The following is a 27,240-nucleotide window of genomic DNA, read 5'->3' as shown; positions in this document are numbered from 1 at the left end:
GGCTTTATGTATAATAATTTAACACTCAATCACCCTAAGATGTAGGAACTATAACTATTCAGTTTTAAGGCAAAGCAAACTGAAGCACAGGGGAGTTTAAGTAGCTTGCCCAAGGTCACACAGCAAGGAAGTAGTAGAGCCAGGATTAGAACCCACAGTCTGGCTTTCGTGTGCATTTTTAACCACTGTGTTATATGGATAGGTATTTTGAAAGAAGATTAAAACATGTTTAATAGCCAATAATAACAGCGATCTTTAACGGATCCTCCACCAAGTGCTGAGCACCGTGCCAGGTGTTCTATATGGACAGACTCATTCAACCCTGACTCCAGAAGGCAGGTATTAGCCTGAAGAGGAAACTAAGGCTCAGAGAAGCCAGTAACTTGCCCAGAGTCACACAGTGAATAAGCAGGTGCGTTGGGATCCCAATCTATGTCTGCCTGACTTGGAAGTCCATGCTTTCCTCTAGATACCCCTACAATTCAAATGTTTCCTTGTCATCAATTTTCATATTTCTACTTATTAGTTGAAATCTCTTTACGTTTCATGAATTTGTACCTTTCTCAACTGCAGACACTATGTTGCTAGCACACCATGTTGTTATAACTCACAAAAACCTTACAGACATGCACAGAGAATGTTCTACCTGTTCAATATGAAACTAGGTATGAAGAGCAGAAGTTCCCCTACAAGTGGACCTCATCTGACACAATGCATTCTTGAGAACTTCTGCCTAAACTGAACCTAAATAAAACCATGGTCTTAGCATATGCTGTGAAAAGCCCTTCACGGGTGACTTGAGTCTCACAACCACTTGTAATACAACATACAATCTCTTCCAGTGGACAGCTCCAACATAATTCCATGTTATGATTAACTTCCAGAACAGTCGTCACCACTGACTGCTCATTATCTTTATCTGAAGTTGGGTTTGTTTTCCTGCTATGAGATCTATGAAATCAAACACAAGCTATGAAATGTCTAATTTCCTAAAGTAACTTGTCCATCTGACTGCCTTTAAATTAATGGATTAAAAAAATTTTGATAAGCATTAAGAATGCTTCATGATCTCTGTAAGCATTTAAAGGTTTATCACATTTCTGTATATGCTTATTTCATTATGATCCTAATGAACAAATGAATACATTAAAATTCTACTTCTTTTGTGGGTAAGAAGTAATAGTTTATGCACATTATAGGAGGATGCTCATATGTAATGATCAATACTAAAGCAGGAATTAAAACTGTCTATATGGTAGGATCTCAATTTTAAAAATTATAAGAGGCAGTATAGTTTAGTGATTAATAGGGCAGGTTCTGGAGCTAGGCTGCCTGGGTTTTTTTGTGTGTGTGTGAGGTAGATCAGCCCTGAGTTAACATCCATGCCAATCCTCCTCCTCCTTGCTGAGGAAGACTGGCCCTGAGCTAACATCTATTGCCAAACCTCCTCCTTTTTTTCCCTCTTCTCCCCAAAGCCCCAGTAGATAGCTGTATGTCATAGACGCACATCCTTCTAGTTGCTGTATGTGGGACGCCATCTCAGCATGGCCAGACAAGTGGTGCGTTGGTGCGCACCCAGGATCCAAATCCAGGCCGCCAGCAGCGGAGCGCGCGTACTTAACCGCTAAGCCACAGGGCCAGTCCCTAGGCTTCCTGGGTTTTAATCAAGACTCTGCCATTTATTGATGCTGTGATCTTCAGCAAGTTGCTTGATCTGCCTATACTTCAGCTTTCCAATCTTACTGTAAGTGGGAATAACAACACCTCCCTCACAGTGGTGTTACAGGGATTGAGTTAATACATATGATATAACCCACCTAAAACAGGGTCTAACACGGTAAGAATATGATGAACATTAGCTCTAATTGTTTGCTATCACATATTCACTAAGGGCACAGAAAAAAATACTAGACGGAAACATCAAAATTTAGCCACTCAACGGTAAGCTCCAAGAAGGCTGGACAAGGCCGCCCTGTCAACAAGGGTTTGTCCAGCACAAGCACGGTCCCTGGCACCCAGCAGGTGCCTGACAAATAACTGTTGAAGAAAACAAGAGATAGTAGGTGCTGGGTTTGGGAGTGCTTGTTCTTCTTTGTATTTCCTGTATTTTCTAAATTTGTGACAATAAACGTTTTTATAATCAAAAAAATTTTTTTAAATAATGCAAATCTATTCTGATTTAAATCAAAGATTGAAAAACGTTCTCCTGCAAAACAGAAGACAAATCAAACCCCCAAAAACCTGCATACTTAGGATTAGTCATTACTGAATATGATAGTTTAAATTAATCCTTTTTTCAAAAGCAATTTTACTCAAGATTATCATTTAATCTTATTCTGCAGGCTGAAGTCTTCCACATAAGCCCTTTCCTTTCCTTTTTTTGTTTCACCACCTCGGCTGTTGAAACTCTGCTGGACACTGCACTTACGATTCGAGTTCTGCTTTATCTCTATTGGAAGTATTGATACTCCCTCTGGTTCGCACAAGAGCCTCGTTTCCAAAAAGTGACTCTTGTGAGATGTCCTGGCTGATGTGGCAGGCGTCAGAGCAGGAGCTGAAGCAGCATTTCAGCGGACTTGATACAAAAAGAACCCGGGACCCGTCCAGTCGTCAGAGCATCAGGTGGAGTTAATCTGTAAATTCTTTCTCATTCTTAAACCCTGCTAATAAGACAAGGGCTCATCTCACCTAATCTCCTTCCTCTAACCTCATCCTTCCTGTTTACCACAGCCTTTCTCCTCCCGAGTACCTTAAAAATTCTACTACGTTACTTTCAAATTCTGGAACGTAATGAGCAGGACAGGTGTAACTCAGGCCAGGCTGACGAAACACGTCTAGGAGTTGAGGCTGGTTGGTCCCTAGATCCCTTTGCCCACTGTCAACTGGGTTGCTGACAAGAACCACGGTCTACAGAAGGGTATATAGCCCTGGTTTTTGCTATCTTCTCAGAGAAATTAAATCTACAAAGATTACAAGCATTGTTTGGCGATGACGACTGTCAGGTTTAAGACATAAATTGCCTCCCCATGTCTCTGCTCTTGTCTTCTTTTTCTCATCATCACAGCTCAGGGTGCTGAACTTTTACCACATGATGAGGCCTCGACACCAATAAACTTGTCTGAGTCTCATGACCACCTCCTGAGATTAGGTGACATTATCCTAATTTTACAGCCAAAATAACTAAGGTGCGGTGAGGTTTTTTAACTTGGCCAAGGTCACACAGCTAGTAAGAGTCAGATGCACAATTTGAACCAGGGCGTATTTTCCTCCACAGTAAACAACGCTTACCCCGGGCTTCTCTAACTTCTCGATGCAGGAGCAGCATGTGGGTATCTTGCAAAAACGCACATGTTGATGCAGTAGGTCTGAGGGGAGCCTGAGAGTCTGCATTTCTATCAAGTTCCCAAGCGATGCCACCACGGCTGGTTCTCAAAGCACACTTTGAGTGGCGGGGCTCCACATTACATTTTCACGCCTCATTCCTTCATGCAACCCTATGTACTTAGCACGTCAGCTCTTTGCCTTCCTTTCTGTTACCATTAGAACACGGTTCAAGTGCTGTTGTTGTCAGCTACCTGAATTTAGATCTTCACACATGGCCAGAGCTTGTCCCGACCTTGGTCAGGTACCAAGGCCAAGTCCAGAACACAAAGAAGGATTACAAGGATGAGTATTAACTTCACCTCTGAATTAACTATAAAAGCTAATCCACAGTCAAGGTCAGCAAATAAACCTAATAGTTTACAGCAGGGTTTCTCAACCTCAGCACCACGGACATTTTGGGCTAGATAATTCTCTGTCATGGGGGACTGTTCTTTGTAGAATGTTTAGCAGCATCCCTGGGCACTACCCACTAGATGACAGTAATCTCCACCCACGCCAGCAGTGACAATCAAAACTACCCAGACATTGCTAAATATCCCCTGGGGGGCAGGGGGAATAAGGTCACCTCCAGCGAGAACCCAATTCAGAGTAAAAAAACTCATCACTTATCCTCTCCTAAACCTTAGAAAGGAGTAAACACATATCCCCTTCACCCAAATTTATTTTATGTGGTAACAGTTACTGACATTATAGTTTAAATTCACAATTTTTTTTACAAATATGATCTTTTGTTTATACTAACAGTCACCTAGTTACAAAGTAGTTTAGTAACTTACAGAACAGGGATAGTTAAAATATTTGTTTGTTCTAAATTTAGCCTGGCTAAATGACTCCAACTGGGCTATTTTCTTATCAGTGCAAAAAGAGTCAGATTTGGGACAAGGCTATAGCTTTGTAATCAGTCCTCTTTGTGTTGCACAAGCATGCATGTGTGTGTTTGGGGTGCAGTCTTGTGAAATGTGTAACCACGTACACAGGTGGCTAGGTGGAGGGGCACACAGGTGGGTGGAGGGGCAGGGTGCGGATAATAGCAAGAAAACGTTGGACAACTGTCAACTGAGAACCTTGTTCTAATAATAAATATGTACAGTGTTTTAACTTGGATGATTCCTAAGCCCCTTACCCCAGTATTTATCGAGTGCCTTATACGTACCCAGGACGTGATGTGCCAGGTGGTCTGTGACAGGCCACTCTGATGTTTCTAATACTCTCCAGAACAACCCTGGGGATCTGGCTCCTTTCCTTGACTTATATTTTGCTGAGAGATACTGCACAGAGACTGACGTGCAAGAGCTTAGGCCAGCAGAGGCTGCGCCGGGGGCTGGAAGCTGCTCCACCCCACCAGCTTGGTAGGTCCCTCTTTGTAAACCTTTGTAAACACATACGCCTTTGGGGTTCCAGTCCCTTGGTGCAAAGTGAGAAATGATCTTCACCTCCGACTGCCCAACTGTGGAGACCACAGGCACTCACACACATATTTATAAAGTCTGCAGAGCCACAAAACCGAAGGGCTGCAGTGACACATTAGTCTAGGATTAGATTGTACCGCTCTGACATCTCCTACAACGACAGGATGTCGAATGCTTAAATTATATAGACCTTCAGAAAGAACAGCCTTCAATGGGCTCTAAGAATTCTAAAACCAACCATAATTCAGGGGCCCTAAGAGACAATTGCCTCCATTTAAATCACTGCCGTGACACTCTCAATAGAGTCATAAATATGATCTATGCTGGTGTGTCAATATTTTAGATGCCAAGTTGTTCTCCAACACCTTGGTACTGCTGCATGCTTCTCTCTCTGCACACAAATGCGTGGGAAGAGTACAACACTGCACCGTGGGTATGGACACAACCAGGGCAGGAGGAAAAGAAACATGCTGATGGCCTCACATCTGCCCAGCATCTGGCTCCATAAAGTACAGAATACATGGCTCCTTCCCTGTATTTTCACAAGACACTGATCTCAAGTCCTGAACTGCAGTTCTCCTCCTCTTACGGACAGGACATTAAATCACACGTTAAGTGCCCTGTAAGAAAGAGGAGCTCTAGGAAGAAAATGAAGAGACAGATCCTTATTCTCCAATATTCTGGCTTTTTCTGTTATCTCACAATAGAGCATTTTATAATTCTCTCCATCCCTCTTGAAAATCCTGATCTCCTATGCCAAAAGAAAAAGAAATGTTTAAAATTCCAGTTATTCTGAAACCTCTGTTTTAACAACATGAATAGATTTTGGAAATGAGAATTAAAACTGAGCATTAAATCTCTGGAGAAAAGCTAACAACATTGGGGATTAACATCTGCAGCATCTGTTGTTACCAACAGCTGAAAAAAATTTCCTAAAAAAACACAGTAAAACAACCGTGCAGATTTAAGGAACAGAAAGTCCTCTATGATGCCGTCAAACTGTTTACAAAGCACGAACAAAGTTACCTCTATTACAGCAGAACGTGGATGCCAGGAGGGCAGATTTCTGGCTTCCTTGCCCTACCCTGTGCCTGGGAACAGCAGATGCACATGGAACAGTCACTGAGCAAATGAATTCATGTACCCGAGACTGCTCTAAACCCTACTAGCACTTCTTTGGATGTTTTATGGAAAATAATCAAAAAAAGAACCTCATGATTTTCTACAGTTGTATTATATGATGGTGTAGCTATAAGAAAATAGAATTTTTTAAAAATAACATTCATTTGGTAAAAAGAAATATTTTTAAGTTTTTGCCATATGCTGCTAGAAATCCAGATATGAATATGACACAGTCCCTCAAATTTCAACAGGGTGATTGAGAGGAGTACACGACTACTGGGAAATACAAAGAAAGTGTTCTAGAAGTTCAGCAAAGAAAGATAACTCTCTCCTGTATCAGGTCAAGAGCATGGGCCCTAGAGCCACAAGTCTGGGATGAAATCCTCACTTGACCACTCATCCAGCTACTTAACCTCAGATGGGCTGTGAGATCCCTTTATACCTATTCCTCATCTGCACAATGTGCATCATAGTGCCTACCTCAAAGGCCTAGTATGAGCATTATAGGTAAATGTGTGGGAAAACACCAAGCCTGGCACACAGCAAGCATTCAATCAAATGTCAACTATCACTCTTCTTATCACCAGGATCAGGTTTTTGGAAGTGGTGGTGGTTCCTGAAGGACAAGGAAAATTCAGACAGGTGGAAATGATGGAAGCCATTTCCGGTAAATGGAGCGGCATAAACAAGGCATACAGGTGACTATCAATTAATCATCCAATGACCCATTCTGGCTAATGACCAGATGGTGTGAACATAGCAATGGAAGACAGGAGTGATTGAGCCTAGATTACAAAAGCGTTGAATGGCTGGTTAATTTATGTGTTAATTAGTAAGGAACTGGGAGTCATAGAAGATTGGGGTTTTCACAGTTTTTTCAAGGAAATTTTATTTCATTTATGCATTCTTTAGCAATGACAAGATATCTTGGTCATCAGGGAACGCAAAGCTTAGTGTATCAGACAAATGAAAGCCTATTATGAAATAATGTGAAAAAGTTGCTCAGAAAAAAAAGCTATGAAGACAGAATAGCCAGCCTAACTCTGCCTAAGGTGGGGTGCGAGGAGTGGTGAGGATATGTGATGCGGGTGGGGTGGGGGGGACACAAATTGTTTTAAAAAGCAGCAGCTGAGATATGCAGAAACTAGAAACAGAAGCGAGAGCCCTCCAGATCTTTATCCCTACACCCTCCCAAATTAGCCACTTGGGGTGAGTTTCCAAGGCTCTATGAAGACGACTTAGAGACGAGGAAGCCAAAAGCCCGGACTTAGCCTGGTTAGGGGTTGTACCTACAGCTCAAAGGAGCAGCAGTAAAGATGGCCCTGCAGTGGGAAGCCCCGGGAAGAGAACAAGGAAGCGGCACAGAGAACAGGACTGAAGCAGGCGCTCCCGGGAGCTCTGCTCAGCCAACAAGGCCCCTGACTTCCTCCGTTCCGGGCCACTCTCCTGCGAGGGCAGAGGCACAAAGCACCAAGAGTTCTGTTCTTGCCCAGGGGTGGGGAGGTAGTGGCTATAAAAGTCGAGGTCTACATAAGCTTGAAAAGAACCAAGAAAATGCTGCAGAAGAATGAATTTTTATTTAATACATGGAAGGATATTGTACTTTTGGAGAGGGCTAAAGGTCAGGGCTCTTGTTTCTTGATTAAAGTCAATAAAACTATAAAGAGGAACAAATATTCAGCTCCAGTTGGCATATAAAATGCTGATCTTTGTCACAGTTTGCTCTCTTATATTGCCCCTTTATAACACTGGATTTCAAATTGTGGTTCTTGCAATTTTATGAGACACCTTTGGGTGGAAAAGCATCACCACTACAAAAGGCCCTTGGTCAGCACCACCAGGATGTGTGTGTGAGCGGGGTGTCTGGGGACCTGGGCCTGGCCCCCCGCCGGGGAACTTCCCACAGGCAGCTGCATGCCAACCGCCTTAGCCAGCCCTTGCTCTCTCTCCTTCCTTCTTCTGCATCGTGGGGGGAACCGCCAGCACTCACACACACACAGAAACTTAGGGCTGAAAGGGGCACTAGAAGATGACCCCTCCCTCCACCCCCTCCCTTCCCAGGTGGGGAAACTGAGGCTCAAAGAGGTACAAAGTTTTACATTTTTGAGCACTTACAATGTCCAGGCAGTGTGCTTTACAAGTACCCACTGATCACATCCTCACAAGCAGCCGATAGGTGAGGACTGTTTCTATCCTTCAATGGCAAGGCCTGGGACACGGAGCTAACTGGCTGGTGGAGCCAGGACAAGGACTCAGACCCCAGGCTGGCTCCTCCAGTGCGTGGCGTGATGGACATGAATGCAAAGAGGGAACGGAGCAGGCACCTACTACCCCAGTGCTGCCACCTACTAACCAGGAAATAAGCCCTCGACCCTTCTGTGCCTCAGTTTCCTCATCCAAAAACCACAGTCAATAACAGCATCCACCTCCCACAGCTTGTTGCAGGGATTAAATGAAAAATCCTTGAGAGCACTTAAAACAGAGCTTGGCCAGGGGTAAGTGCTGAAATCCTGTTATCATCATTATCTATTTTACTTTACACCTGGCAAAATCACTCTGTGCCTTAGACTTCTCCACAAACTGGGGCTGCAGATTAAAAAAAAACAAACTGGTTTACTGAAGGATACCGAGGAAGGCAGACACTTATTCTACGAAGAAATCAACAGTTTTGTCCCCAGGGCTCCCCACAACAATAGGAGGCCCCTGGTCACTGCCTTAGTGTGTCCAGGGCCTGTGGTCACGAGAGGCATGGAAGCACTGCAGAGGACAGCCACTCTCACAATGCCTGGGATGCCCTTTGGCCTTTCTTTGTCTAGCTGACTCCCTTCCTCCTCCTTCAAAGCCCAGCTCCAAGGTCACACCCTCTGGGAAGACTCCTCCAGCCACTCCTGCCCCGCCCATCCTGCAGTACCTCCTTTGTACTCCCCCAGCACCCAGGCGAACCTCAGGAACCTCAGCTGAGCCTCTGTGATTCTGAGAAAGGCACCCCTGGGGCTGACAGTCACTGCCCTGAGCACAGTAACAAAATGCAAGAGGAGCTCAGGGAAGCAAGAGATCAAGGCAGCCCGGAGCATCCAGGGAAAGACAAGCACAAGGCAGGGAAGTAAAAGAGGGCAGTCCAGACGGAGGGGATGGGAAAAACATGCACAGAAGTGGGAAGAAACAAGCAAGGCCCTTCCTTGGGAGGCACACAATTCCGGGCCCAAATGACTCCAGCTCAGCTCTTTTCAACAGTTCTATTCTTAAATTATGCAAAACTATTATAAAACTTCATATAAACTTCATATATATCCATATGTAGATAAATATATCTTATATATCTAAATGTCATATATCCATAACTTTACATATATACAGCTTTTTAAGAAACATAGTACAAATAAGGTGTTAATCACCTCTGCGACCAATCGTTCATTCAATTCATCCCAAGACCAATGATGAAATGAAACCAACCTCTGTTCCCAAGCAGACAGCTGAGTAGGCCACCATGAAGGTCAGTGTGAGAAGCGGCAGGACAGCCCTTGGGGTGGTGAAAGTACAGAAGGCCACCATGGAAAAAGTACAGAAGGCCACCATGGAAGCCCTGCCTCTAGAAGAGACGACCCTCAAGTGACCCTTTCACTGGGGTAGGGGAAAGGGCAGTGGTGGAGGGAACGGTTAAGCGCTAAGTCCTGAAGCATGACCAGGAGGGGCGACTGCCAGAGAGAGGGAAGGTCACTCCTTGGGAAGTGCGGGAAGTAAAACAACAGGGCATGATGGCTTCGGGAATTGCAAGTAGTTCTACGTGACCCTGGGAAAGTGTGTGTGTTGGGGGAGGGAGGAGTGGATGTAGATGGTAAGAAATGAGTCAGATCAAATGGTGAAGGGCTTCCTGTGCTATGCAAGGCTGCCACACTGACACAAGCCCGAGAGAGGTGAAAAAATGACTGGCCATTAAGCTCTATTCAGAGAGCCAGTGAGTGAGCAGTAACCATGTGGGGATTTACCCCACCACTACCCACACGGCCATTTGATCTCATCCACATGGATTTTTAAAAAGGTATCAGACCATCCAGCGTTTGTCATTTACATTGTTGACTCTCCATGACTACAGCTGCTGGTCAAGCCCACATTGCTTGGACCTCACTGAGGGCGTAGAGACAAGACGTCCCCCTGACCCTCCTCCCCACAACAGCACATGGGGTCACCATCTACAGAACCTAGGACACGGGTTCTGTCTATGGGAGCGGTGCTCTCCAGACCGCAGCATCTATCACCTGGTTGCTCGTTAGAACTGCCAACTCTTGGCCCCACCTTAGACCTGCTGGATCCCAGACTCTGGGGCGGGACCCAGAAGTCTGAGTTGTAACAACTGGAATCCTAACGCACACTAAAGTTTGAAAAGTCCTGGCCCTTGACATTCAGCACTTTTTCCAGCCACTCACTTTAGGTTAAGGGTTTACCTTAATTGTGGTTTCATATTATCTGACACTTAGGGAACAGAGGTACCCTTTAAAAATAATCCTTTCAAATTAATTAAGCAATGACTCCATCCATTATGGGTGACCTGACTATTAAATAAAATTTTGAAATGTAATGTATCTTTCTTTTCAAACACTAGCCAAATCTCATTTTTATCTTTGTCAAAGGCAACTGTTTGAACTAAAATTAATACCATTTTCTTAAGAAATGCATTCAGAAAGTGGTCCCTCCCTGCTGACTGAGGTCAACTACCCACATTATCACAGTGAGAATAAATTTCCTTCCAGAAAACTTCCAGATATGAACAGAAACAGAAACACAGACCAATGAGTCAACCAACACAGACAGAAAAATATACTACTGAAAGCGAAGATCACGATTTCTCAGCCCTTGTTATTTAACCATCTGCAGAAAAGCCGCTCGTTTGTTTACAGCTGGGCTCCCAGCACCTCCTCCATGTGAGCCTCCTCGGAGCCAGGACAGCCGCCGCCACCTGAGAAAGGTATCCTCGGTCTCGTGGGGCCCTTTTGCATCTCAGTTTCTACTGAGGCACGGGGAAAAGAAGCCTAGAGAGGAAACCAATGTCCTCACCTTCAAATCTCCCCTGACCACAGCACAGGGTATTAAGAGGGTCAGAATCAGACTTGGTGTGAGTAGAGTGGCTGCATTAAGGAATGACAGCTTTCAAACTATACTCCACAAAGCTCTGTTTGCAAAGTCCATGCAGGAGGCCAGGGAAGAGGTGGGGAATGGAGCTTTCTTAGATAGGGCTGCCATAACAACATACCATAGACTGAGTGGCTTAAACATTTATTTCACACAGTTCTGGAGGCTGGAAGTCCAAGACGAGGGTGCCTGTATGGCTGGGTTCTTGGTGAAAGCCCTTTTCCTGGTTTGCAGACAGCCTCCCTCTTGCTGTAGCCTCACATGGCACAGAGAGAATGAGCGCTCTGGTCTCATTCTCTTCTTGTAAGGGCATTAACCCCATCATGGAGGCTCTACCCTCATGACCTCATCTAAATCTAATTACCTCCCAAAGGTGCCACCTCCATCACATTGGGTATGAGAGATTCAATCTACGAATTTGGGGAGTACACAATCAGTCAATCTGTAGCAGGAGCAAATGTGGTTCTAAACTACCTCTCCTCTCCATTTCAGCAGAGCAGGTCTGATTTAATGTTTTATAGGGCTTCTGCAAACTCTCCTTAAATAAGACTTCAGTCAGTAGCTAAGAAAAAAGGAAAGTTTAGAAATCACAGGTAACAAAATTTCATTATGACTGAAAGGAACAGGATGGTGTTTTGAGTCTTGATGGATTGGCAAAATTATTATTATTTTTTTTTTTTGCAGGGGGAAGGGAGACCTGGGGGCCAGAAAGAGGGATCTGCTTGAGCAAAGACACCAAGTACTCTAGCTCAGAGCCACCTTTCCTTCTGAATTCACAGCACTTGATATCTATGTCACTAATGCGGCAACTGACTTGTGCTGCCACGTGGTATCTTTGATATTTTATATTTGTGGCATCTTTTATAAGCCAGGTCCTGGGATAGGACTTAGACCTGAACTCTGTCACCTGGTCTACCTTTTATCCCACTTCCTCGTCCAGCCTGCTTCCTTGTCAGTGCAGGACAACTTCACTTGCCCTAGCGCCAGACGCAGATTTGGAATGGTACTTCCAACCCAACCCATTCCAGTGCACCAACCAGGCAGACACTTAACTATATATGTGCTTTCAAGTCCCCAGATGATCACTGAGCGCAATGCCAGTGCCTGATTTAAGCCCAACTTCTAATTAAAATCGCTTGAACACCCATAAGATGATGGAGGAAAAAAGGACAATTCCACAGACTCAAGACATGAGACAAACACAGGCTTGTGATATAAAATCAGACAAAACACGCTCAAGGCAAAAATGCATTAAGGTTTTGTGAAAGAACCAAGAGTCAAGATATAGTTTCTGCCACACAGTTGTAATATAGATGGGTAGATTTAGTATCTTTAATTTATGCTTCAATAATATTTATTAAGCTTGGTGTAGATAAAGATCATGTTATCCCGATAAAGTTGTAACCTCAAAATCACTAAGGTTTACGCCACAAACAGCACTACATCAATACAAGACAACATAAAAAATCCTCTGGGGAATTTAAAAGGCTCTTCTCCTTCGCAGCCACAGCTTTCCAGTTCAGAACCTTGACCTTAGCTATATCCAGACTCAGCATTTCCCATCCTTTTTTCTCCCTTGGTATTTGTTATTTGTCTCCCATACTACACTCGGATGCTCCTTTATCATTCACTAAATCCACTTTCAACCCAACACCTAGTACAGTGCTTTGCAAACAACTGGGCACTCAGAACATCTGCATGTTAAACAACACAGGATAAATCTCCCTCATCACGTCACGGGCAGGCATTGCATCTTGCATGCAAATTTTGGACTTTCATTAAAAACTATATCAGTGTATCTTGATGATGTGATGATAAAGACCGAGTTATAGAAAGAACCATTGTAAGGGGCAGAGGGAACAGCTGTTGTGGCCACAGAGGTCTGAAAGATGAATCTGAGGGGCAGTCAAGGAGCAGGAAGGAATGGGTGGCCAGAGTTGCTGCAGGAGAGACTCAGAGAAAGGAGTCCGAGAGCCTCCTCCAACGGGTCCAATCTCTAGTGACCGGTAAAATGAGAAAACAATAGCACAAATGGCAGTTTTCAAGAAGAGTGCCCTATTTTTTCCCCTCTGGCCCAGGCAAGGGTTTTTAGATATATTGACTGACTTTTTTTTCCCCTAAAACAAGTAACATCGATTAACTCATTGCAGAGAACCTGGAAACACTAAAAAATATGGAAAAAAAAGGAAAAAAGTCACTTATAATCCTACTTCCCAAAGATAGGGGCTCCTAATATTTTCACATATTTCCTTCTGGTCTTTTCTTGGATTTTCACTGAACATGTACCTTCCATGCTATATTTTGATTTTTGGTAGCACTGCATTGTGTCATCTCCTTGGTCCATACCCACCCTTTTAAAACATCATAATGGGAGGCAGAGTCTGAAGTGCCTGAGGCACACCCAAGCAGGAGCAGGCCGCAGGGGGCAGTGGGATCATGACCTCAGTCCCACATAAAGGCAGCAGGCGGGCCGTGCACACTTAGGACTCATCTCCGGAGATGAGCATTGGAAGCTATTCAACTAGAAATACTCAAAAACGAGACGGTCACATCACAGACCTGTAATTCCCAGAGAAGAGCTGTGAGACCTTCGGTGGGAACTGCTAGGAAAGGGGAAGAAAGTGGGAATGGGAAGCAGGGAAAGGGTAATGTGGGGGATGTAAGAAAGAAATGTGTGATGTGACCAAGGGAAAAATTCAGAGGGAGAGAGAAGGAAAGGTCCCCAAGGCATATACAGGTGATCCGAACAGGCAGTGGGGAAACCGTGATGAGCTTTGCTTGCACAACAGTCCTGTGATGAGAAGCCTTAGTCGCTGACGAGGATGAACCGCTAAAAGCCCCAGTTATAAACTCTGCTGCCCTCCACCCTCCCTCCTGCCTCTCATGCATCTGTGACTAAAAAATCTAACCCCACCCATCCCATTACACAGTGCTTATCTGGATATGATCTAAGGTCAAAATCCATGAAAGGAAGCCCATGACTTAAAAGTTAGGAAATACTTCTGTGCTTTACTGGGGAGAGGGGATGGGGAAGTCCACGCTATGAAACAAGAAGTTTAAAATAGTGAACCCAATTCTTCCCCCAACTCAACACAATGCTCATTGGGCTCTATGTGGAAATGTGATCTTTCCTCCTGGAAAACCCCAGCCTCGCTGCTTTCCTTATAAGGGCCCGTATCCTGAAAGAAACAAACTTGGGAAGGAGCATTCTTTTTAGGAATCCATGATTGTTCGGCAGTTGGGAAACTTAGGATTTAGCTGTGTAAAGTTTCAGGCTTTGATGTTTTCAGCTAGAAAATGGAAACAAACTAGATGATCATTGAGATGGCTTCTATCCCTTAAAAGTCAGTACACTGATACTCATTCAAAACCTCAATAGATTTCAAACACTTAAATTTAATCTGGTTTATGAGGTAAAGTGGACAAGTCAAGTTCAAATGTTCTTTGAAAACTGCTTTGTGGTAAGCAAGTTTCTTCAACATTACCACAGTTTACTTCGTCCCAAAGACTCATTAAAGAGGTAACATCTCCTTTTGCAAGTCTCTACTGACCATAACTGACCGTGGCATATCCCAGCACCCAGAGCTTCCATGCGGAGTTGGTAAGAAGTGCGAGTTGTTACGTGCTCATGGGACGAAACAAAGAGGGGAGAAACGGGCTGTTTTGAGAGAACAAACAAAATAATTCAGTAAAGACTTAACATATCTGCCACCCCAAAGGAGGGATACTTTTCTAAACATGCTGGCGCAACACAGAAAACCAAGTACTGCACACGCAGCTGAAAAGTGGCGCCTACATTCCGAGGAAGGTCAGCCACGGGGGAAATCGATCCTCCGGAGCCTGGTAATTGTGTGCTTGGCCGGCCAGGTCTCACCCCACTGCACCCATCAACCTCTGGGACATCTTGAAAGCTGTACGCTGTCTAACCTTTCACTGGGATGATTTTAAAGAGTGAAACATCTATGACTAATTTCTTTACAACGATTCCCAGTCTTTTTGTCTCTCTCCATCAAAAGAGTTTGAAAAGAAACTGGTCCCCTGCCCCTGTCAGCAGGCGTGGCCCGCGGTTTTTCTGCCTCTGAATTCAGAGCACGGGGCTGCTCAGCGAGGCGGGTCTGTCGTCACAGGGGGGCACCTGGGGCAGAGGAGGAGCAGCAAGCCGCCCCGTAAGGACGCAGGTCTCCTCTGGCTGTGACTTCCAGTGATGATATCCACCTTGCAAAAAAGCTGAAGCCACTGTGCACACTACCAGCACACTGCCCAGGAGGCCCAGAGAGGTTCTTCTTGGTAACACGAGTGTCCTCCATACGCCAGTCTCTGATTGTCCAAGAACATCCTTTTACTTGTCCTAAAAGTCCAGTGATGTTAAAAGTGAAGGTGGTGGGGGTGGAATTACAGAACGGCTGCCATCTGTGCAGACGACTGAGAAGGCAGCTATTTTTATTTCCTTCAAAATCCTATCAGGAACAGCCTGCCTGCACTCTTATGTAGCACTAGCTCCCTTCTCTGGGGGGCTTCCTCATGGTTACTCCAACATCCCTAACTCTGAGAGCTGGGTGCTATTACTGTACCTGTGTGACAGCTGAAGATTCTGTGGCACAGAGAGGTGGTGCAGCTGCCCTGGGTCAAACAGCTCATAAATGGAGGAGTCAGGATTTAAGCCTGGACCAGTCTGATTTTAAAATCCATAGTCTTCAACTCAACAACAACAACCAAAACTTGAAATAAAAAATGGGCAAAGGACTTGAATAGATATTTCTCCTAAGATGATATATGAATGGCCAACAAGCACACGAAAAGATGCTCAACATCACTAACCAATAGAGAAATGCAAATCAAAGCCACAGTGAGGTATCACCTCACACCCATTAGGATGACCACTTCAAAAAAACAGAAAACAACAAGCGCTGATGAGGATGTGGAGAAATTGGAACTCTTGGGCACTTTGGTGAGAATGTAAAACAGTGCAGCTGCTATGGAAAACAGTATGGCAGTTCTTCAAAAAATTAAAAATAGAATCAACATATGACCCAGCAATTTCACATCTAGGTACACATCCAAAAGCCTTGAAAGCAGGATTTGGACAGACATTTGCACACCCATGTTCACTGAATCGTTATTCACAATAGCCAAGAGGTGGAAACAACCTAAATATCCATTGACAGATGAATGGATGAACAAAATGTACTATAAGCATACAATGGAATATTACTCAGCCTTAAAAAGGATAGAAATCCTGTCATGTGCTAGAACATGATGAATCCTGAGGATATTATGCTAAGTGAAACAAGCCAATCACAAAAAGACAAACACTGTATGATTCTACTTATATGAGGTATCTAAAATAGTCACAGAAACAGAAAGTAGAAGGGTGCTTGCCAGGGGTAGCAGGGAAAAAGGAATGGAGAGTTACTGTTTAATGGGTATCGAGTTTCAGTTTTGAAAGAATCAGTTCTGAAGACCCATTGCACAACAACGTGAATATACTTAATGCTATTGAACCATACACTTAAAAATGGTTAAGATGATAAGTTTTATGTGTTTTTACTACATTTAAAAAAAAATTTTTTAATGCATACTCTTAACCAGGATGCTACACTGAGTCTCCAGTCGATCACATCTTTCTGAAATCATACATGACCCCTTTTCCCTCAGGTGGCCAGAAACTATTTGCAGAAATATTCATTACAATGGGAGTTATCAACTAGAACTGAGTTTCACTTTATTCTGCCTCGTGACATACCAAGAAAACAAAGGACCACGAGCTGGAATGATGCAATGGAAAAAAGCTCACAGAGCCCAGTTTTAAAACTCTGGGTGTGCAAGGAAAGAGTCTTGATGCAAGTGAAGATCTGAGATTCCAGGATATCCTCCCAAAGGTCACACCAATTCAGAACGCTCCCAGGTCCTGTCTCTCTGCCACACGGAGGTTCTCTCTGGAGGCCTGTGAGGCTTTCCGAGGGCACGCACTTTTGCCTTCTTTAGCCCCACGCTCTCATTCACGATACAACACTGCCTCTCATGGAAGGAGACAGTTACTGCTGGCTCCATTTTATAAAGTAAGGAACTGAGGGGACGGAGCAGGCCCAAGGTCCTAGAGGTAGGAAGCAACAGTGGCACCCCGCAGCCCACACCCACCCACCTCCAGGACTCCTAACCAGGTTGCTCTGCCGTGATCCAATACCAGGGTGCCGACCCTGGATACTATTCCTAAACACAGTGCAGATGAAGGCTCATGTGGGTATCACAGTCTGTGAGCCTCAGTCTTCCCATCTGTAAAATGAGGCATTGGATTAAGAATCCCTGTTCTTTCTAATATGAAAAGCCCTAAATAATCTAAGTTATCAACAATATCAAGGAGAATTTATTGGGCTCCACAGACTCAGAGTATCATACTAGGAGTATTAAATAGAAGTATTTAAGCAAACAAAAGAGTCTTTTTACCCTGTGATCCAAGAGTCTGAATCTTGGGAAAAAACCAACAGACACATGCCCAAGACTATGGAGACAGAACACCACCACTGCAGAAAGAATCAAGTAGCCAAAGGATGAAAATGAAACTATTTCTGACCCACAGTGGGTAGAACAACTATAGATCACAACCAAAGGAGTTGTAGAGGTTGAGGATGGGACGGCCAGGGACTGTGGCAGTGGACTGGAGTTCATATTAATATGGGGTGACTGGAGAAGGCAAAAGTCAAAAGCCCTCCACTGAGAGGCATCTAGGGGCGATGACCCCCGTCATTATACCACTAAAAGTAGACACCACAATGTTTGCTTTTTCCATATCACTGATGTTACTTCAGTAGGAACATTAAAATGTATTAGCAGGAACATTAAAATGACTTCAACCGCAGAGTTTAAACTTTAACAAGCTATGTTAATTTAGAAACAGAACATACTGATTTGGACTAACCTGTCGATTACAATTTCAAAATAAAAGTTTTTAGTTGTATGGGAAGAGCAATCAGAAGAGGAAATGGGGTGTCTTTTAAGCTACTGGATACAGAGAAAAAGGATCCATTACATTATTTAATATATATTTATATATTATATAATATTTCTTAATGTAACTTATTTTTTTAAAAACATCAATTTCCAAACTATTCTCTGAAACGATAAACATAACATTCTGAAATTATTTTTCTGCTGGAACCAGAGAAATTTGGAATCTCAATGAGCATCAGGCAACAAAGTGTTTTGGGACACTTGAGGCTCTTTCCCAGGGCGAGTGAGCAGGTAACGAGCGGCCCTTGGGAGCAAAGGCATCTGAGGTGGATGACAGTGGGGGCAGGAGGGCCAGGAACAAGAAAAACCCTTCAAATGAAGACCGTGAATCTCTAAGTTTTGGGCTTGATTTATGCAAATTAAGGCTGTCACTTTCTCAAGTCAAATTACTGGTCACGCAAATTAGTAATTCCATAGAAGAAAGGGGGAAGAACATACTCAAATGATCATCAGTAGTTCAAGCCCACAAGAGAGAGAAGTGATTTTATAATTGAGTCCATTTCCAATAAATCTGAATATAATCATACATTGCTTAATGACGGGGATATGTTCTGAGAAATGGGCCATTACACGTTTTCATCATCAGAGTGTACTTACACAAACCTAGATGGTATAGCCCCCTACACACCTAGGCCATGTGGTACTAATCTTATGGGACCACCGTTGTATACGCGGTCCATCATCGACAGAAACATCAATATGCAGCATGTCTGTACTTGCTACCATCACAATTCACGACAGAAATGTGTTTCTATTTTAACCTCCTATAAGACTAAATATATTTCAAATGTTTCTTTCTTAATTAAAAATTAATTTTTCCTACTATCAAAATGTCACATTATAAAACGGAACAAGAAAAAAGGGGAAAATATCACCTATCACCACACCTCCCCCCGACTTCTGTAGAATATCAGTGTATTTTCTTTGTATTTTTTTCTCCATGTATATATTGTTATTTTTTTACATAGTAAAATCTGAGTAGTCACCATAAAATACCCACATTCAGTTAAATATTCCAAAATCATATGTCCTTGTATTCAACAGAAATCAACCACCATCTATGAACCAAACCCTATGCCACGTCCTAGAACTAGAACAAGACAGTGTCCCTGCCCTCACAGAGTTTGCAATGGATTTTAGAAGTGCGCCTCAAACGCTTGCAGTGGCTGGGCAAACTGAAGTGGACGCAGGGGTATGGGAGGCCTCCACAGGGCCGGCTTGCCTCATAGCATGTGTCTAAGGTCCACGGTGAGCCCAGTGATGGCCCGCCAGTCTTTCACATTGACCACCTCTGGCTGTGAAGCCACGTGCCAACTATACTGCTCTGAGAATCCCAAATTCTAATGACTGGGTAAACATATTAATCACACTTCATTCCCAGCACAGGAATCTTTGACAGAAGGTCACTCAGCTTCTAGCCAAGTACTTCCAGTAAGAAGAAATTTACACACTTTCCCACACACAATTTCACCTACTTTTGGATAACCATTAACTGTTAAAAAGCTAGTGAGCCCCAGTTACTCTTGTTAGCCCTGTCCCGCTCTCCACAGCCCAGATAATATCCCGGGTGGGTCCCCGCTACCATGTTGGTACCATGCTTCTCCTGCCCCTCCCTGGATGAGCTACCATGAGCTGGGCCAATCAGTTGTCAAAACTCTGGAATAAAGCACAGACTGGCCGCCAGGTAACTGGATGTCTCTGGAGCTAAGAGGTCATACACACTTGGGGCTGGCATGACTGTATACAGTGATGAGCAAGCTGGGAAAGCCGGTGTGCAGAATAAACAGGCGACTGGAAGAAAAAAGAAAAATTACACAGCCCCAAAGAATGGGAGACTTCCTTGGTTCCTGACAACTGCCTAGTTTCCGGCTCTTACTCTTATCTTTATTGTTACAAGCCTCCTTCTGATGAAGCTGGCTTGAGTTATTTTCTGTTTCTTGCAACCAAACAATCACTGACTAAGACAGCCTTCCACTCATCTGTTTCCTGAGCATTCCCTGAGCACCACCTATACGCAGTGGGCATTTGAGGATAACTAAGGAGCTGAAAACAACTTCTTCTCTCAAGAAACTGGAAACTGGTTGAATGGGCAGGAACAGAACTTAATTAGGGAAAACTAACAGGTTTGGTGATACTCAATCTTGTCTGGTTTAATGGAAAGAGAAGTGAATGCAGATGTGACAATCAAGATTCTAGTCCATTCTGCCACTGATTGCCTGTTTGACCTTAAGTGGGTCCCTTTCCCTCAGTTTCTTCATCTATAAAATAAGAAATTTGGAACAGATGACTTTCAAAGTCCCCATTTGCTTAGTCTTCCTTGAAAGCAGTGGACTCAATACCTTCTACATACCCATTAACGATATTTTTAGAAGCCATGTGGGTTGTAGAATATCTTGCCTCTGCCCAAAGTTTACCACTTCAGTTAGGAGACAACACAAGACGAGCACCACCCTGAAGGGGAAGTTCTTGTGGTTCTGAGGGACAGTGTCACAGCGAACAGAGACCTCAAATAATTCACCATCTAGAGTAACTTGTCCAAGAGCATCTGGATGAAGGAAATGTTCTAGAGCTGCACTCTACAATATGGTAGCCACATGTGGTTCTTGAGCACTTGAAATGAGGCTAATGTGAGGAACTAAATTTTTTATTGTATTTAAGTGTAATTAGTTTACATTTAAGTTTAAATACCTATAAGTGGCTAGTGGCTACTGTACTGGACAGCACAGATCTAGAGGTCAAGATAAATAACCCCAAGACAAAGTAAGCAGCTCTCTGACAGGGACAAACACGAACCCTTGAGGAACATCAGGGATGGAGAGGTTGACTACGCCTGAGAGAAAAGAGGAAGAAATGGCGACATCTGAAGTGGCCTGAAAGAATTAGGAAAAGTTTGTCAGTGTTCAAGCATTGTGGGTTGGATATAGAAAGGAGCAGATCAGCAATCGAAACAAAAATCATGGCAGCACAAAGAAACACAGCACAGCAGGGAAAGGTGCAACGTTCTGCGTGGGCAGTGCTGCAGTCTCTCTTGGTTCCCTTCCCCATATCCAGTCTCCCCTCTTCCACACAACTGTGGATATGGTACAAAGTGGCAATGTGCTCAGCCAAAAATCAGTGTCTCCCAGCCTCCCTTGTAGCTATGAGTGGCCAGGTGACACAGTTCCAGACAATGAGACACAACCGGGCCTCTACTAGGGATTTCTACAACAGTTTTGCTCTCTTAGAAAAAGGGAGGGATCACCCTTTCCTCCTTGTTGTTTCTTTCTTTGTTCTGAGGGGAACTGGAGGGGAAGTTGAAGGTAGAGCAGCCGTCTTGTGACCATGTGGCATCTAAGAGGATGAGACAGAAAGAGAAGGGGCCTGGCTCACTGGTAACATCATGGAGCCACTGAACCAGCCTTGCTCTACCCACTGTCCAGTGAGAAAAATTAATCCCTCTTTGGTTATGCCAGTGTAGCAAGATTTAATCTCTAAATGATGTCAAATTTGGTATCTGAGGCGAAAGGCTAAAAAATGTGGAATTGGCAGGGCAGAGAAAATCAGGCAATGGGAAATGAGGAGGAATCCCCAACAGATGAATGGGAATCTGGTGACTTTGTTATGTGCTGGTAAAACATCTGGTCTAACCGTACGTAGCCTGCTGTACACTGGGACATACACCACGCATGACTGAGACTGTAGTGTCAGGAATAATGGAAGAAAACTTCTAGAATGTGGTGCATATGGGTTTCTCTAAGGGACAATGACGAACTCAAACCACACCAGCCATTCTGCAAGCAGCAATAGGAAGAAATACCACTCTGTGAAGACAGCTATCCGCCTATGACCCCTAATCTAAGTCCCACAATTTGAAGGCTTGCAGAGCTGAAAAAGCCAACTGTTTCTACCCCCCACCCCTCAACACAAGCCTCAGCAGGAGACAAGGCTGGTGCAAACAAACTTCCCCTCAGTAACGGTTTGGGGAAGATGATGTTGCAAAAAAACCAATTCCAAAAACCAAACCCACAGAGGTTAGACTATAACCTCTCATCACCAAAACTGCCCTTCATCAAAAGTTCTCAAGCTAACACACCTGGACAGGAATGAACCACAGTACTTCAACTTTCTGTGGAAAACCTATTATTCTCTCAAGTATAAAATACATAGTTTGGTACTACAAATTATTTTCAGAATTATATAAAACCACAATTACAGTGTTCCTACTTCGGTAAATGATGTTTAAAATCTCAGTGCTCATTTTGTAAATATTTTCATTTACAGAAAAGTGATAAAACAAATTTACTTGGAAAAAATCCATTTAGAAAGCATTTTAATGCCTCCCTTGGCTTTATCTCAGGATCTTACAAAATCAAGAGTTCACTGGGCGTGCCAACAACTGTAATGCTGGGATCGCTGGCTCATGTCCGGTGGGAACACACAGCTTCGCCACCTCCAAGAGATATACGTTCTTTCATTTAAATAAATTAACAGAAACAATTAAAGTAGGACGATTCTAATTCTGTTTAAAAAAACTAGGATTACCAATAAATAATGCCCCAAATGTGTGCTGTATTAGCAAGGGTTAACATTTAATTCTAGAATACTTCCAAGAATTGTTTTTTCACTCTAACACAGCCTATCACCACACGAACACTAATCTAAGTGAGTAAACCAGTCAAAACTCTTGAGAATTTATTCCTAAAACTGTCAATAGTTCATTACTGGGACTAAGAGACTGGGTTTACAGTCAAACCCACTTGATGTGAATCGTAGCGACGTGAACTAAGCGCTGTGGGCACTACGGCACACCATTCAATCTTTGCAGCCTCATCCCAAAAATAATGGGCAGTGGTACCTACTGCATGCAGTGGATGTGAGAATTATCACCTAACTGTGTAATACAAGTGCAAACACTAAATGCGTAATACGTGACAGGGATAATTACAATGGCTATTATTAATATTTGATTAGTTTTACTGCAAAGAAAATAGGATTTGTTGGCTGTTTCATAATCTGCCATAGAACACGTTTCCAATTTTCAATCCATTGTTTATTTTATTAACAACCACTCAAGGCTTTTTGGGCCGGAGTTTAAATCGCAGTAGGATTTATCCCTGCCTACCAACCGCTACAGCTTGAGAAATTTGGGGGGGCCTCAGAACGTGGTCCCCAAATCTGCAGCATCAGCATCACCTGGGAACTTGTAAGAAATGCAAATTCTCAGGCTTCACTAAGAGAATTCCATCTCTAGAATCAGAAACTTTAGGGGTGAGGTCCAGTGACCTGTGTTTCCACAAGTCCTCCAAAGGATTCTGGGCACCCTCAGCTTGAGAAGAGCTGAAAGAAATGTAGCCCTGGGCCAATGCCACTACCTGTGGCCCTCTGTCCCCTGGGATGGGGAGAGCCGTGGGAACCCTGATGGAGGATTCCCTCATCCCCTGCCTTCCCAGGCACTTCTGAGAGCAATGCCAGAGTCCCCCCCACCCTCCTTCTCACCCAGGAGAAGAAAAACCAACAAGGCAGCCAGCAGGGAAGCCTGGTACTGGGGGACCAAACCTCACCCACTCGCCATGGCCTAACCATCTTCATGACCAGAATCACAGGTGACAACTCAAAGCTCCCCAGAGAAGGACGTTCCACGCCAGCTCACCCTTAAAACCCTTTCTTAACATACATCCACACAAAAACATGTACATGAAAGTTCAAAGCAGCATTATTCATAACAGCCGACAGGTGGAAACAACTCAAACGTCCATCAACTGGTAAGTGGATAAAGAAAACGTGTTTGCAGTCTATATGTATATACAGTGGAATATTAATTGACCATAAAAAGGAATGAAGCACTGAAACGCTACGTGATGAACCTTGAAAACATTATGCTAAGTCAAAGAAGCCACATACAAAGGACCACATATTACATGACTCCATTTATATGAAATGTCCAGCTGAGCAAATCTACAGACAGAAAGTATAGATTAGAGGTGTCTAGGGTTTGGGAGGGTTAATAGAAAGTGACAGCTATGGGTTTCTTTCTGGGAGGACAAAAAAGTTTTAAAACTAGATTGTGGTGATGGTTGTACAACCTTGTGAATATAGGGGAAAAAATGTATACTTTAAATGGGCAAATTGTATAGTATATGAATTATATTCCAATAAAGCTGTTCTTTAAATAAAACAAACCCTTACTGCCAAGGACCCCTCCTCAGAGCTAATCTAACCTCCCTGGCAGTACTGTCCCAGAAGAAGGCTGTGAGAAGGCTGCAGGGCAGCAGTGCACAGCTGGGAGGAGTGCTGGGAGGGGGGTGAGGTGAGCAGATACCCAGGGCATAATATTTAAGGCAGCACTCATTCTCAGGACCATGTACATTCAGGGTCAGCACTTGCAGGGCCCTGAAAGTGAGTGCCTCCTTAAATTTTGCTTACCTCACCCGGGGAGTCCTGCCCTGATTCTCAGGCTGCTTCAGGTTCAGATGTGTCTACAGATTTTATCCCCCTGAAAACAGTTTCAAACTACTTACCATTCTCTTGCTTTATAAACTTCAGTGGCTCCCTAGTGCCTACAGATTATAGTTCAAAGGTGACAGATCAAGATCTTCCACCTTGGACTTTGATCCTGTGGGCAAGCAGGCACAGAATGTGGAGTCAGATCAGCCCACAGGAGCAATCCCCTGACGGATTGGGCACTGTGTACAGGGATTCATACCCAGGCCATCTGCCTCCAGGGCCGCCAGTGCCCAAGCCCTCAGCTCTCTACTCCTGTAGCCTTAGCACCAACAACCTTTAGCTCTAGCCCTGGCACAAATATAAGGACTGTTTAAACACCAACAGTTAACTAGGAAAAGCTCAATCAATGCTAACTTACAATCGTTAACAGGCGCAAAAATAGCAAACTGAGGTCAAATCTTGCCCTCCACTGTACCAGTGTCTGCAATGACATGCCAGGAAGCACAATAAAGGGAAAAAAATCCAGTAGCTTCCAACTATAGAAAGCCATGAACAGTCAGGTTCATGGCTTGCAATATTTTATCTTGAACTCGGTCTTTATTCACCACAGAAAAGCAAAGTTATATGGAAAGTAGATTAAGAACCATCTTAAAAAGCCATGTGTCTCTGGCAATCAAAGACCACTTTTCTCTTCCTTGTTTGCTCACTCTCTGAAACCCTGCAGAAAAAGAAAGAAAAACCTCTGGATTTCAGAAGGTAGCTCTCCATTCAAATAAGGTGCAAATGAGCAAGGAAGATACATACTGTAACAAAACAAAAACAAAAACATGAAGAAATCAAGCACTTTTACGGGATGGGAAAGAAAGCAGGGCCATCGAGACAGGGGGCAACACTGCCACCAAGTGGTGACAGTGTCTCAAGTCACCCTCTGATGTCTAAACCAGCGGTCTCACACCGGGCAGCCATCAGAATCTTCTAGGGGTGTTTAAAAAGAAAAAAACAGAATTTATGCTAAGGCTCCCTCCCCACCCACTGACGCTACGAGGCAGAGAGCAGAGGGCAGGTGCAGCCTGTATGTTAAAAATCTCACCAGGTGACTTTGGTGTCCAGTGAAAGTCGAGAACCCCCGATCAGAACAAAAGGTCCTACAGATGTCACTATGCTTATATGTTCCAGTCAAGTTTTACTCGTAGTTATTCTGCCTACATCATTCATTAAAATTTCCTAATGGTATATATATTCTTGAAAATTTGGCTACGTGCAACACAAATCCTAGTCATACAACAGTTTCTACATTTTTCACAATATAAAATGGTCATTATAAAGATTCAGATTATATTCCTTAGTTGTGCCATTACTATTCACATCTAATCTCTACTCCAATAGACTTAACCTTATCATAAAGTAGGCATATTGGCACAGCTATACTCACAACACAAAAACCCTCTGAACTTTAGTTTCACTGGACTATTTGCTTCTATACAATGAGTTTCAAATCAATAAACCTTATCTAAATTATATGGGCTTTCCTTTTTTTTAACATGACATGTAAAGTCTGAATGTGGTGAAAACTGTAAATGCACAATGTAATCTGAAATGCTTAAATGAAAAGCATTAGACTGAGACTAAAATTGTTCCTTGGCTCACAGAGGTAAATAAGGGGATTTCTCCCTATTCCATAGTTGAGAGTGACCTAAAATTATTTCTTAACAACAAAGAAGTAGCTTCTGTATGATACATTAGGAGGAAAAACTGTGGAGTATTTCTACTACCAAATGTCTTGTCAGAAGTTCATTTTCAGCATTTTTTGCAGGCTGACAATGAGGTCAGAGCCCACAGCTAAGAAAACAAACACCTGCACACCTCTGGGCCCTGCGCCTCCCAAGAGACAAAGCTGCCCTGGGAAACAAGACGGCAGGAAGGAGGCAGAGCACCATATGTTTGGTTTCATTTAGCACGTTATCAATTTTTCTGTACTCCTATTAGCACGTTTTTTTATCACTGCATTTTCCCCACCAGATTCTCTCCTTCTCCAGGCAGCACAAATCTTCTCCAAAAACGCCACTGATGACCCAGACTTATCTGAGGTCTGAGACACTAGGGTGACTCCTTGGGTCCTCACAGTGAGGCAGAGCAGCAGAGAGGCACAGGAGTCCTGGACTAGGACTGGAAGGTCTGGCTGGCTTTACCACAGCTGCTTATTCTAAGCCCTTGCTACTCACACTGGACCAGCATCATCAGCATCACTGGGGAGCTTGTCAGAAATAAATGGAGACCCTCTGGACCCACCCAGACCCACTGGATCAGAATCTGCCTTTTAACAAGACCCCAGAGGACTCCAAACACGTGCGGGTTTGTGAAGTGCTGCTCTAGACCGTGATCCAGAGAGAGCCACTATGCCTACGGGTGTGTTCACGTCTTCACCTGAGGGGTGACAGTTCCAGCTTTACCTGCAGTGCAGGCCTACGGTCGGCTCAACAGTGGGAAGGCTCTGAAGATGACAAAGGCTGTCACCCAGATATCAGCATCACTATCCCCCACTCAGAGAAACACCATGCCCTACAAATGCAGTCTTAAACTCACCGAACCTTCAGCAGCTGTGGTCTATAGCCCATTTAACAGCACCCTCATAATACGACCCTCCATCGAGTTTATAGTTTACCAACTGCGGGCCTTTCACATACTCAGCATCTCACAAAGCTTCCACCCAAAGAACCCTAAACCAAAGGAGAGAGAATGCATTTCCCTAGGGTTTCTGGGGCGACGG

General features: G+C 43.8%; 1 protein-coding gene across 5 annotated transcripts in view; it reads right to left on the bottom strand.

Annotated features, from left to right (window-relative positions):
• The window catches only part of TBC1D1 (TBC1 domain family member 1), a 215,662-nt gene that overhangs the window by 44,598 nt on the left and 143,824 nt on the right, over positions 1 to 27,240 (bottom strand). The gene's annotated exons all lie outside the window — the stretch shown is intronic.

This window comes from Ceratotherium simum, chromosome 8, assembly GCF_057802395.1.
Source record: "Ceratotherium simum simum isolate JZ-2026a chromosome 8, ASM5780239v1, whole genome shotgun sequence".
Classification (NCBI taxonomy): Eukaryota; Metazoa; Chordata; class Mammalia; order Perissodactyla; family Rhinocerotidae; genus Ceratotherium; species Ceratotherium simum.
Note: the sequence above shows the minus strand (reverse complement) of the source record. Positions and strands in the feature narration are given on the sequence as shown.